Raw genomic sequence first — 12069 nt, forward strand, 5'->3', positions numbered from 1 at the left:
ACTGCCCTTTTATTGCTGACTCCTAATACATTTTACCTTTGGTGTTTGCATTTCATCTATTGGTAGTATTTTCTGTTTTCTAGTAGCATCCCTTAAGTAAGCCATCTTAGCTTTCTGATGCATGAGTTAGGCTAAGGTCTGGATTCATGGAAGTGGTCAGTGTAGAGAGTTTCACTGAGCCATTGGAATGGAGAAAAACCTTTCCATATATGAGTTTATTGTTTCAGTTTATCTTAATCCCATTAGATGCCTGGTGAGCAGGAAGCACTTATCAACAACTCAGTGTAGCTCAGATAGAGTGGTATTCCCTTATATATGTCTGATAACTTTTAGTAGGTGCTTTTATCATGTCTGACAGTAAGCTAGAAAGCCCATGATCCATATCCTGTAAAGCAGACACTGCATTTGATGTATTGATCTTCAGTCAATACTTTTATGATCATAGTGACTATGAGTTGCCTTGTTGAGCAAAACATGTCATGTTATGTTTCGACAAGCTCAGAACACCTAGCAGACAACCTTTGAAGAGCTTTCACCCAGGTGTCAAACGTCAAAAGTCTTCCTAAATTCTTTCATTAGTCAAGTTTGTATTGTTTTAAGGCAGAATTAACATAGATATTATTTAATTTGCACAAAGGAGGTTTTTATTTTAATATGTAGTAAACTGAAAGCAAATGCAAATCAGATATAGAGAGGACCTGTTGTTAAATTTAATTTCTAAGATACGGCCTTTCAAAGTTGTATTGTGTAGTACAGGAGAGGCTGGTAATCTGCTGTATTTATGTTCAGCACCAACATTCATTGCCGACTCAAGGGTTTTCTGATAACAAAAATACAAAATGCACTCCTTACTCTGCTGACTTAATTCAAAAGTTGCATTTTTATTAGCTGAACTTGTAAGATACTTCTATGAAAGGATGGAAGTACCATATGCAAATGAATACCATTTAGACAGCTGTCAATGACTTTATAATGTTTACAGCAAAAGTGTCTGGTTGAATTTATTCACAAGATAAGTTATTTGCCATCATCAGGGCCATATCGATCAGTACAATTAACATTATTTTATGTTCATTAGCAGTTCTCTGATTTCACTCCCGGCATTTTGATGCAAACATGTCTGGAGAAACCTCAGGTTTTTCCAGTGACATGAACTCTTGAGAGAGAAAGGGCATAAATTCATAACTGACTATTTTGACCTATAATCTGTGTTTTAATTCCAGAAATATAGAAAGTATGTTAAATGGTTGGCAGAAAAGAAAAAAGAAACAGGAAATGACATTTATATGTTTAATAACTATCTCTTTCAGTTTTGTTACTCTAAACTCCCTTTCACTTTGCTGTATTGTGCCTTTTAATTAATAGGTTATATAATATGCAGAGTACTGTTTATTTGTGGAATTAGTTGCTACTCATTTTAATTTACAAGGCATTGAAAAAGAGTTTGTCGGTATGGTTTGTTATGTTACATACCACTACATTAGACAAACAGGTACCAAATAACAATAGCCGCTAAACAACTAAGCATCAGAATAACAAAGCATTGATACATTTGCACAAGCTGTAGAGAATCTATTTCCATTTGCTGGAATACATTTTCACTGGCAGATTAGAGCTCATTGGATTCACAGAGATGAAGTCAGAGCTGGTACTTACAAGGTAAAAACATATTTCTTCCAGTAGTTGTCATGTGTTCCTCTGTTTATTTCATAACATCGTGGCTTCACTTATCTGCTGATTTTATTTTAGGTGAGTGTCTCTTACTGAACAATTGTAATATTGCAACTTGTCAAGTCGCAGTGCTGATATGGTAAGAAAAGAAACAAAGAAATGCTGATTTCTAGGTTAAATGACATTTTTCTACATCACACCTGATCTCAGAAGGCAACAGGCCTTTTAACTGCTGAGCAAGAAAATAATTTGTTTTACATCAAGTACTCTAAGAAGTGGTGAACCAGCTTTAAATTTTAATACTCATTTTAGACAGAACATTATCACATTCATGCTTTTAAAGTTCTTGATTCTAACAGTTACTGTAAGCTATTTACTATTAAATTGGGTTTCAGTAAAACAAAAGCAAGTTGCAGTATGTTTTCTTTTCACCTTCTTAATGCTTTTGAAAAACTCATTTTCATGGGACTGAATAAAATTCATTCCTCTTTGTCAAGGGAAGAAGCTGTCTTACTAAGGGGTGATTTGTTTACTGTCAGTACATCTCTTCCCTGTGGGAGATAAATGCAGCTTGTAGCAATGTAACATAAAATCTTTTTAACATGCCATTTATGAATTTGCTTATGTGATAAGGGACAAGGAAAGGTCCAAAGATTCAATCTACATGGCATCAGCCATGTGTGTAGGGGAAAGTGATGTAGATATTGAATCAGGAAACTTAGTTTGAGTCCATATTATTAGAAGCGTATTTGTACCTCCACCCAATTAGGTATGGCTCATTCACTAACACTGCAGAACATTTCTTTGGGTGTGTTTAATATTTTCCTATATATTTTTCACAATGAAGTTTTTTTTTTTATTTTGGGAACGCAGCAAATGCTGTTAACTTATTTGCATGCATTTTTTTAGTCTATTTGCATTTTCATCCAATATTTTCACCTCTCATTGATCACATTTGTTAGAACTCAGATGATTTGGCTACTAATCTTACAAGGTGCACCTGCTAGGGAAGAGATAAGATCACAAGCAAAACTGTTGCTTCAGTAAAGATTTAAGCAACAGAAAAAATACTGACTGCAACATTTAGCATTTCTGCTTTGGTATAGATAATTTTGCTACTAAGCAAAAGGACAATTATATTCAGAAGACCAGATGCTTCAAAGTAATAAAGTTAAGGCATGATACACACTTGTTAGAGTTATATTTTAAAGATATTATTGCCCTGGGTAAGCTTAGGTCATATTAGACATTAATGACATGTGGGGGAGTTAGGCACATTACTGGGCCTACTACAAGCGTCTGCATCCAAGTGGCTCTTGACTCACTTGCTCCCTGCCACTTGCTCTTAATGGCAAATGTCCTAACTCCCACGAGCCCAATCCTAGTTAATTACCTACCCCTCCCACCACCCAAACCTACTGAACTGCATAGCCCTACCAGAAACCTAACACTTACCCTATAACTCTTACCTGATCCCAAAACCTAAACATTGCATTCCCCTTACACCCTTAGCTGATCCCTAACCCTAACCATTGCAGTCCCCTTGCTGCTCACCCCCAAACCTAAAACTTGACTATCCACTCCCCGTGAGCTTACATCCCACTCCTGATTACTGCCTGAAACCCTAATCTGCACTCCCACTCCTCCAGTACATAACTTGCTTGAAGCTACCGTGTGTGGGTGACGTGCAGCAGCTCCTTTCTCTCTATTCTCTCTCTCTCTCTCTCTCTCTTCTCTCTCTCTCTCTCTCTCTCTTCTCTCTCTCTCTCTCTCTCTCTCTCTGTCTTGGAGTGGCTGGCACCTCACCCAGACACATAGTCCAGTTAGAGCACAAGTGGCAGTTCATGTGAGTTACAAGATGCCTGAATCCGTGGCTGCAAGATAATGATCATTGAGCACCTGGGACTTGAGTGCTTGTAGTAAACCCCACATGGTTACCATATTTCTAGTACATGCGTGAAGGCACAGTAGTATTGCTTTGGATATTTCTGGAAATGAGCTGTCCAAAGGTAATCAAATCCAATCTGCTGAAGATAGAATGTTTGAGTTTGTAATCCTTTTTGCTAATTTACAAATAAAAGGACCTCATATTCAGAGCATCATTCCAGTCAGAGTTTTAGTTTGTGAACTTGAATTTTTGGAGTGCAATTTTATAAAACTAATCAACACCAGAGAATCTAATATTATGTTTCATATTAACAGCAGCCCTAAAGTAAAGTACTACCAGTTTATATTTCTTCTGAGTTAGCAAATTAGGAAAAACTTGCATGGTTACATTGTTTATCTGCATCTATATATGTGTGTATATATGTGTGCGTGTATATATTTAAATATGTATGCTTATGTGTTCATGGCAATTCATTGAATGACCATTTAACCAAAGAAGAAGTCAATGAGTTAAAATGGTTAAAAGCCATCTCCACTGAAAAAACATTTAATCAAATTCAAAAGAACTCAAACATGATGCAGTCAAAGAGAACACATTTCAAAAATGCTTTTTTTGTAGGGGAGCAAATTTCCCTTCACCTCCACCCCCCTTGTGGGGTGCTTTGACCCCCCTTGCTTAAATATACTAACTTCAAGGTTGCACAACAGTAAAGAAAATAGAAAAAAATTTACAATATGCTAATACCACAGAACATAAATATGTGTAGAAAAGTGAAAATAACATACACAAGGGATAACTGCCACCACACATAGAAATCACATCAGCAGCGACTATCTATAGACCATCACAATCACCAGCTTAAGCTTCTTTGTACACCTTTACATATTTCCTTCAATATTCAGCAAAATGGACTTTAAGCCAAATTTTCATTCAGTTAAATGGATTTCAACCATTTGTGTTCAGTGATTTGTCATTCTGTGAAATGGTCATTCATTCCAATATCAGATGTCCATATATGGATAGATAGAGACAGAGAGAGAGATAAATAGATAGATATACATTTTTGTAGACCTGCAGGCAACAGTTATTTTATTATTTTATATGCAAACACCTAGACAAACACACACATATACATTTGTGTGCATGCATGAGCGCTCGTGTGTGCTAGCGCGCGCGCGGACACGTGTGTGTGTGTGTGTGTGTGTGTGTGTGTGTGTGTGTGTGTGTGTGTGTGTGTGTGTGTGTGTGTGTGTGTGTGTGTGTGTGTGAGAGTGTGGTGTGTATGCACAAAAGTAAAATAATTGTGTCTTTCTGTCTTCAGTAGTCTGATGTGTGCACTCAGGTTATAAGGGAGAAAAGTAAAATGCCACAGCTGCCTGAAAGAATTTATGAAGTAACTAGTGTGTACAAATGTGTGCTTCGTTGCACAACAACTATAAAAACAGAGAAGCACAAAAAATGTCATGTACTGTCAGCTATTGTTTTAAAGGATCATTATCCTTATTAATAAGTTAGGATAAAGTACATTATCAGCAACTAAGGAAATGCCACAGATAATGGCATGATTTAATGAGTAAGATAATGTTGGGTTAAAATACATAACAGCATGTCATTTGTTTTTTCAATAATACATTAAGTTTATTTCAAATTATTAGGTCAGGTCTGAGAAGCTCGTCTGCTAAACCCCTAGGTATTTATTACTGCCACAAATGGTTGTGGTTTCACAGGAAATAACTTTTTAGCAGTAATAATGGAATCATGTTGATCCACAGTGAAAACTTTCAAGGCATGTTAAAGCCATGAAAATAACTAACTGAAAGCCATTTACAGTGAATCTCATACTAAGTAAGCTCCAGCATAGGGGAGATACCCCTACACCATCATTCTTACATATACCATGTCCACTGGCACACAGCAGTGGCTTTCTGCAAATTTACTTCATGCAACCAGTACTCACTGAACCAAGCAACAGGCTCCCACACTAAAGACCACAAGTATAAAAGAACAAGGACTGACAGAAGATTTTTTCCCACAATTCATCATTACATAGAGTCAAATTTTGAATATTAATAGAAAGAAATTGTACTGTAAAGTGACACTCTACAATTAAATTTGCAATCATGTTTTTGCACACTTTGAAGTGCTTATAGTCTGTTAATTTTTAATAAAACATTTTTCTGTTTTCTTATCTTTTAGTAAATAAAATATTTCTAGTGCAGCTTTCCTTTTACTTTTTTTGAGTAATGCATTACAATTTTCTTTCATCAGTTTCCATTTTGAGTACATGCAGCCTTCTGAGTAAATTTAGTTCCAGTATATTGCAGTGGAGTAAAGAACCTTTTGTGAATGCAGAGTAAGGAAAATTATATTTTCTTTTTGATGGGTGCTTTTTTTAATAATGTTAGTCATTTCTTTATATTATGTTTAAAAATATTTGGACACTAGGCACTCTACTGTGATAAGTTTGGTTCCTGAATCTCTTGCACTTATCAATAACTGTTACAGATATGTAGAAAGCAGCTACAGATCATTCTAATGTGGCCATTGAATGACCTTTAACCTACATGAATCCACTTGAAAAGCGCTACATTCATATTGACTGTCTTTCATCAATTCATCATGACGTTTAAAGGTCTGCTTTGTTGAGTCTGAACCGACTGATGCTGGATTGTACAGATGAGATACCATAGGAAAGGGAAGTTACTCACAGGATAAAGAAAAAGATAGTGCTGCTTTTTAGGGACATTTATTTTATTTTTGGCAAATGTTTATACCAACTTGCATGGAATGGAAAGTTATTTTCTGATACTAACATCATATTTGGAATATAGCATTGATTTTAATAGTGTAATAATCTGTCATTACAAAAATGATTAAAGCTTCGTATTGTACTCCTTGGTTTGTTTCTCTCAAGTTCCACGTGCATGCTATCCACCTCAAAAACTAGTCATTTAACCAGCCCAGTGGTTATGGGCCAATTCTGAAATGAGGTATTTATGCCTAGTAGGGCTTATCCGATAGCAAAAGAATGAATGAACACACTGATAAATATATATTTGTATAGTTATACTGTTCTTCTTTCAGCTTCTCCTGGTTAGGGGTCGCCACAGCAGAACTCCGGTCCGCTAATGATTGGCAGTAGATTTTTATGGTGCCGAAGTGCCAGCTCGATGCCCAACCTTCAACGAAGGCATGCCCATTCTACGCATGTCTTTTGAACGCCACTCGACCGTGGGGAGGACATGCAGACTCCACACAGAAGGCTCTCCAGCTGCAAATCGAATGGGAGAACCTCTTGCTGTGAGGCGACAACGCTACCGCTGCACCATGACGTCTTCATATTTGTATAGTTATACTAATGTGGCCAAAATGTACCTTGATTCACTATACAAATGTGTATATTAATCAGCTTAATTAGCTTCATCTGTGCATTAATATGTGGAGATGAATAGGAATATCACTGTTAAAAGCAGCCTTTTATGAGTCATTTCTCTTCTCCAGTCACAGGTTTCTGAAAATTATATCAGTTATGTACTTTAAATAGATTGATTGCTTTTCTTCCTATTCACAAAGCTTAAAAGTATATGTATGATAATAAAAATAACTTCCTTTACCCTTGTTATGGGTTCCTTTGTCACACAATTGTGTCCTACATGTAATGGTGGAATTGTGGACACCAAGCCCACACTATCATAGCCCTTCATTTATGTTCATTGGAAAATAAATGCCAGTCCATTAGTGCTTAGGGCCTGCCATAGTTGAAACTTATCCTGTCATGGGCATCACAAAATGTAATGTCATTGAGCAGTCAGCACATAATAAAGTTGTGAATTTTTACTGAGCTGGTTCCTGTGCCAAGGGTACCGGGTTTGAATCTTTCCACCTACTGTGTGAACTTGAGCAAGTCACTTAACCAGTGCATATGGGCAATTGGGAATTTTGGCTAGACTCCTTAATAGTCTCTTGGACTACTTGCCTAGTATCTACTTATGCATCTTTGCAAACACTGCTGGATCAATGATTGTGTTAATTTTCTCTTCCATTCTAGTTTAAAAGTTTTTTTCTGGGAAACTATAGAGGTAAAGGGTGCAGGTTCCATTTTTTTGTTCTTTTCTACAGTTCACATAGTTGAACCTTGATTTTTTCATGTCAGTGAAACGTTGCCATGAATGATCTTAAAAGAAAATCATCAAAGTGTCTATGTGACAGAAAATTGCTGAGCCAAGACCTGCACAGACACTGTGTTTAGTGTTCTAAATGCCAGCAGTTTGTCCCAGATGTCATCAGGCATTGTGTGGGAAAACATCTGTCCTACCTCACAACCAGGAGAATGTTGGCAGCCTAAGGTTGCTCTCATGTCAGTTAGAAGGGCTGAGAATTGGGGAGCCGATATTGGCTAGCTGCCTTAGAGATATTGTATTCTGAAAAAGTTTCTTCAGTCTCAACCAGTGAGGAACTCATCCTTAAACTACTGAGGCCTCAGCCTTGCATCCCTTTTCTACTTCTGTAGATAATGAAGGACCTAAAAGAGATCCAACTTCCACAACTGATGCCCAAGGTCACAGGCATAGTGCATTCCTTAGTGAATTGCCTAGGACACTTTACCTACTAGTCTGATCCTTAGGAATGGTTTCAGGCTTCACCCAGCAGTGGATCGGTGGGTACACAAAAGTGAGGACTGGCTTCCTTTGTTGGACTCGCTTCATTTATTCAGTCTTCAGCTTCTTTACAGTTTTGGTTAATTATGCAGCCTTGAGTACCTTATCCTCACAAGTGTAGTGCTTTTTCAGTGAAAAATATAATTTTTTTATACTCATTGCTGCTATGGTATGAGAATCCGATTCCATCACAGTGATGCTTATAAAACTTTCCTGCCTCAGCTTACTTTTGTACTACTTTTGGCATTTAATGTTTAAATTGTCATGGAAGATGCTGACATGTGTACAGTCACTGAGACATTTTTCAAGGCTACAGAGAGCACCCCGGACATTCAAAGCTACAACACCTTCCACATATCCAGGCCCCAAAATGAGTGTGAAAGAACCAAAGGTTGAGGTGTATCTATCTTCATTAAAGCCAAATACACCTTAAAACTGGTTAAAAGTATGACTTTATTGTGCTACTCCAGGTGCAACTAACTGTAGGTAAAACACTCCACATCGTTGCTAGCTACAGCACACTGCCTACCTGGACTTCTTAGAGTCACTCACTATACAGCCAAACTCTTTGGTCATGGGAGATTTCAGCTATCCTTTCATTGATTGGGTGACGTACATGAGCACAAACATGCTTGCTGTGAGGTTCATGGACTTTGTCAATACAAATGCCCTGTAACAGCTAGTCTGCACCCCCACAAGAAGCGCAGATATTTTAGACAGTACTCAACAGCATGGGGGGGTTAATGCACTACCCCATGTATGTTGCCCTCTCTGGTAAGATCAGACCATAAATCTGTTCCCCGACAAGAGCAAAAAAACTAAAACATTTCTCCAAAGCAAACTACAGTCTACTAGGCGATGGTATGAAAAGTTTCAAACCCCCTGCTAGCATAGCCAACAATGACTCCTATGCAGAGGAGTACAAAAATGCCCTTTATAACCACCTAAATAACTGCGTAGACTTGGTTGTACTTGACCAGATCAAAACCAGATTCTCCCAGTAAAACAGGGCACCCTGGTGGACCTCCAGTATAAATAGGTTATATAACAAAAGGAAGAAACTTATGTCTAAAAACAAAAGGGAATTTACCCAGCAGAAGACAAATACCCTCCACAACTTGAACAAGCAAATCAGATATCTTGTAAAGTAAAGCTAGTTACAAAGCTAAATTAGCATCCCTAGCTAAGGATAATCATAATGGCATTCTTTAACTATGTCTGGAATGTGAAAGGTAATACCCAACTATATGCCAAACTTATAGTGGACATTATCTCTCATACTGAACCTGAGGAAATCGCCAACCTGCTAGCTGACAGATTTGGTGCAAATGTCACCCTCCTGTCCACACCAGCCATACCCCAAAGCATACCTGACACCAGTCCTATACCTAGTATCTCCAAAGAGTAGGTCGTATCCATGCTCTCCAAGGCCAGAAACACAGCCTCTATGAGACTAGATAACATCCCAGGCTACTTACTAAAAAATTAAAAACTAGACCTAGTGAATCCACTTGTCACTCTCTTTAACCTCAGCCTGAGCATTGGCTTTGTTCCAGCAGAATGGAAAACAGCAACAGTAATCCCCTTGCACAAAGGGGGTCATCAACTGACCCTGGAAACTGTAGAACCAAAAGCTTAACCAGCCTTATCTGCAAGGCCATGGAATGAATCACCATGGACCTTATTGGCAGGGACATAGGCGACCTTCAAACTCTTGACCCGACCCAGTTTGGCTTTGTTAAGGGTAAATCATGCTTATTGAACCTGGTGGACTTCTTCAAGTTTGGGGCTTTTGACACAATCCTCCACACAGATATCATTGAGAAACTCTCTCAGCTGGAGATTAACCCGTACATCACTAGATGGGTAGCCAACTGGCTCACTGACAGAATGCATACTTTCAAAGTTGGGGATTCCACCTCTACCAGTAGACCAGTTACCAGTGGCATGCCACAAGGATCTGTGCTGGGTCCTCTACTGTTTGGAATCTATTTCTTGGAAGTCCAGGCAGGGCCGGCCTTTGGTCAACTGGTCCCCTAAGTAAAAGGCTCCACAGCTCTCCCCCTCACCACCTGTTGCCCCCATCATGGTCGGCCTACATCATTCAGATTACTGGAATAGCACCCCTGCTAGAGCAGCTGCCTATGCTGGCACCTAGTTTGCCTATGCCTACGGTCGGCTATGAGTCTAGCAAAAGTAGGTGGCTTGTGGCTTACCAGGTTCACTGAATGCAAATTGGGCACAATCATTGAGCCCCCAAATTATGTTAACATATTACAGAAGGGGTTAACACAGAGAAATGATTGTTACCAAAACCACAAACTAAAACTAAACTCAAACAAGTGCATTATTACCCCCTTTGGCAAAGAGGAAGACTCTACAAATAACAATACTGACAGCTCCCCCCTAAGCTCAAACCTAGTGGCATGAGATTTTTGGAAACACAGGTTAATAGCAATCTAAACTTTGATCACCATGTGTTCACAGCTGTAAGGAAAGCCTTCTATGTTGCGGATCTCAAAGTAAGGGCATCGCATTCAAGACTAAGGATGTTATAAATCCTCTGTAATCGACCCTCATTAGACCACTAATAGAGTACCATGTTCCCTTTTACATGTACCTCACCAGACACCTGTAGCAGCTGGACAGACCACAGAGGTTTCTCAGCAAGAAAATTTAGGGCCTACAAAACATGACCTACATAGAAAGACTGAAAGCCCATCACAGTACTCTGTATCCTACAGGCTGTAGAGAGGTGACTTGTGCTTGGCCTATAGAGCAGTCTCTGACCCTGCCCTAATGAAAGTGCTGCACATCCAGAAATCAAATGGGGCAAAAGTCACTGGCTCCAGGGATCTCAACCTAGCCTTTGACATTAATAGAATGTGGTGGAGAGACAGATATATCTCTCAGAGATTGCCATTCCTGTGAAATAAACTCCCAATTCATATGAGCCAGAGTACTTCAATGACTCTAATTCAAGTGCAACGTATACATTTGGATGGAAGACCGTAAATTTGCCCCGAGGTTGTTACCCATGTTTCTCATGGATAGGGGCAAGTCGGTACTGATCATAGACTCACTCTGCGAATAATGACCTTCTAACCAAGGTGAATTAGGGAACACGGGTGTAACATGGCTAGGCTTGTAAAAGCCCTTGGGCCATTAGCCTAGTAACCTATGAACCTATGTACCTATGAGCCACACTGTGTTTACAGTTAGCCATATGAACTGCCTGTAAATACACATGTAAATAATAGTGTCTATTCCTATTACTTTGGACACCTTTAAGATTTGTTTTATACTGCTGTAGTGTATCATACCAGTGAAGGAATGATGTATAAATAAACAAATATCCATCATTCATTAGACTTAACAGGTTAATCAAAACTGTTGCCAGCCTTGGATACCTGTTTCAGTTTCTCACCTGAAAATAATTAGATATGGTATGAGCTGCTCACATCGAGGTGTTGGGAGAAATTTCCATTCCTGCACATTTCATCTTGAAGTGCCATAGTCTGTTGTCAAATAGAACCTAAAGCATCAATACACTGAATAATTTAGAGACATAATTTGGAGACTGAGACATAGGCATATTGAGTATAATAATTTGTGGCCTGGTGTGTGATCTTCTCAGATTCATGTAATTTTATTGCAAGCTTATTTGCCTGAACTCCTAAATACTTACAACAAATGATTGAAGACTCATTTCATTGAATCACAATTTAAAAAATATCCCCTTTCTTATATATATATATGTATGTATATATATATATATATATATATATATATATATATATATATATACTAACTCCATGGTCACGCACCCAGTGAGCGAATCAGTTCTGGCTC

At 38.4% G+C, this 12069-nt stretch overlaps 1 protein-coding gene across 8 annotated transcripts in view; it reads left to right on the plus strand.

The window, feature by feature from the left end:
- Positions 1-12069, plus strand: part of SOX5 (SRY-box transcription factor 5) — a 1045264-nt gene that overhangs the window by 922301 nt on the left and 110894 nt on the right. The window lies entirely within an intron of this gene.

The sequence above is a fragment of the Protopterus annectens genome, chromosome 11.part0, assembly GCF_019279795.1.
Source record: "Protopterus annectens isolate FY-2018-M chromosome 11.part0, PAN1.0, whole genome shotgun sequence".
Classification (NCBI taxonomy): Eukaryota; Metazoa; Chordata; order Ceratodontiformes; family Protopteridae; genus Protopterus; species Protopterus annectens.